A 2500-nucleotide genomic window follows, 5' to 3' on the forward strand; every position below is an offset into this window, starting at 1 on the left:
GATCAACCAGATAGCTATCGTTTGCGAGACGTTTTTCCACAACACATCGCGGGACGGGAGACAACGCTCTAGCGAGAGAACGGATCCCGGCATTCCCGGATTTTTTCACATCGGACCGCTCACATTTCCCCCTTCACCGTAAACACGGCGTCGCCGGGAAATCTCTCGATTTGCATCGAGCCGACTGCGTTTTGCAGACCCGTCGCCCGTTCCGAGGGCTGGGCCAGTGCGAGACTTTTATCGAGCCACCAATACTGCTTGGTTGCGTTAGCACTGCGCGTCGCCGCTGGCTTCACGCTACGGACACGTACTTTTACCTTCACTGGCGCGACCTGCGCGCCGAGCCCGCATTTTACCGGGAAGCTAGTCGGGAGACTGAGCCACGCACGGTCAGATCGGGCACATGTCGCTGGCTGCGAGGGAGCGCGGATCCTAGCGTCACATAGAGGCTTCACCGACACTCACCTCCACAATAGTAGATACAGACCGTTTTAACCGCCGTATTTCTGCCCATACCTCTAGTGTTAAACCGAAAAATCGGGTACATAGTCTCGGGGAGGACCGGGGTGCCGCCCCATGAGGGGAGCCCGCACGGAGGGCGCCGGGGGTGCCGCGACCCGGGGGGCGGCGCGGGGGTGTCGGGGCGCATCTACGGGGCTCACTCGCGCGGGCGCCACACTTCCGGGGGGCGCCCCAGGTGGGGTGCCAACTTTGGCGCCCCCGACTAAGGGGCCGCCCCCACTGCGGTTACACGCTTTACGACCACCCACCCGCGTTCCCCACCCCAGGGGGCATGCGAATCACCCGCCAGGGGCGTTCTGGGACCGAGGGCGCCGCTCCGGCACAAGGGGGAGCCAAAACGCCCCGAGTTCCCCCGCGGCCACCTCGACACCTGGGCGGGCGGCGAGGGGTGTCCTGCGATCGGGGTGGGGAGCTCTACCAGAATCACCCGCCAAACTTCACCGGGGGCGTCTCCCGGCGCCCCTGCGCTCGGGTGACGAACAGCGCCCCGGGCTATCCCGGGCGCCCTATGGCGTCCACCTTCGATCGGAAGGGTGATCTCGACTCGGGCTGAGGCGGGCCACAACAATCCGCGGTCACATCGGAGCCGTCCAGGCTAACGAGGCCCCGGCTCACGGGTAACCCATGGGGCTGGACCGGGAGTCCGCCGTTAAAGAAGAAAGAAATGTAGTGCAAACCAGAACCAGTTTTTTTTATTTATTTTATAACTCGACTAATAATCGTCACAAAATTATAAACTTGGTACCTACGGATAGCCCTGGGCCCAACCTAATACAGGATGTCCATAACTATGCGCTAATTAAATAATTAATGGGTATTAAGGTCGGTCTTAGTAAATTGCTATATAAAGTCTAAGACCAGAACCAGTATTTTAAATTTATTTTATAACTCGGCTCCTAATTGTCACAAAATTTAAAAATTGGTACCTATGGATAGCCCTCGGCCCTACCTAATACACCGTGTCCATAACAATGTGGTAATTAAATATTTACTGGGCGTTAGGGTCGGTCTTAGTAAATTGCTATATAAAGTCTATATAAAATTTTACGAATTTAAAAAAAAAATTCCTACCGTCAAAAATAGCGACGCCTAGACCACCACACCTGTTCTGACGTTAAATCCTACTTGCACACACGTGTGGGAATAGATTAGATATCATCTAGAGATAGAATTCCTAATTATTTAATTAAAATAGAGACTCTAGATTTAATAGTTGTGTCATAGTTACATTAAGTCGAATTAGCGAAGCGGAGGCGGGAACTAGATTCTAGATCTAACACTTCGATTGCGATGAAAAAAAAATAGCTTTATTTTAAGGCCGACAAGGCAAATACGGTTTAATTAATATTAAAGAAATAAGTCCGAACACCTACCTTAAGCGAATCATCTACACAACACATGACTAGAAATAATACACGTCCACACGAAGAGCGATTGAAACGGTGACTGCAACGGTGAAAACTTGTACGACGGAAACATGGCGCCTAGGTTATGCCTACTTCCGGTCTGATGAAAATTTTTAATTCATTTTAAATTTTGCGCTCTATTTCGTCCGCGCTTGTCCACTTAAACTCTACAGAAAAGATAGTCTATATAAAAATAATTCCTAGAAGACAATTTTATGAGAGATCACCCACATTTATTTACCCTGCCTGTCTACCTTAGGGTTAGAGTTTGAATTTTTCTAGATTCAAGCCAAATATGCCGTGTCGATTAAACGACGACGTACATAACAGAGCGAAGACAATGAATGGTTCCTTAATTAACTATAATTACGGTCCTAATACAACTACAATTCACCATAGTACTAATATGTATGTGTATTGTTGTTTTGGGAGTTCTGTCATTACATTTTAAATTATAAAAAAAACGGGTTTACGATACACTTCATTACGCCGCCGATCGTGGTTTTAGATTTAAATTTGGTCGGATTCGGTTTATTATTAATTTATATAATACTTTATACATACTTTAATTC

At 48.8% G+C, this 2500-nt stretch overlaps 1 non-coding gene across 1 annotated transcript in view; it reads right to left on the reverse strand.

Moving 5' to 3' along the window:
• The window catches only part of LOC131934410 (small subunit ribosomal RNA), a 1846-nt gene extending 1833 nt beyond the window's left edge, over positions 1 to 13 (reverse strand). The window contains exon 1 of the ribosomal RNA XR_009385718.1: positions 1 to 13. This exon is cut by the window's left edge and continues 1833 nt beyond it. This is a non-coding gene — a ribosomal RNA (small subunit ribosomal RNA).
• Positions 14 to 2500: the final 2487 nt, after the last annotated feature.

The sequence above is a fragment of the Physella acuta genome, unplaced genomic scaffold, assembly GCF_028476545.2.
Source record: "Physella acuta isolate Inbredline_101_S28 unplaced genomic scaffold, ASM2847654v3 ptg002818l, whole genome shotgun sequence".
Taxonomy (NCBI): Eukaryota; Metazoa; Mollusca; class Gastropoda; family Physidae; genus Physella; species Physella acuta.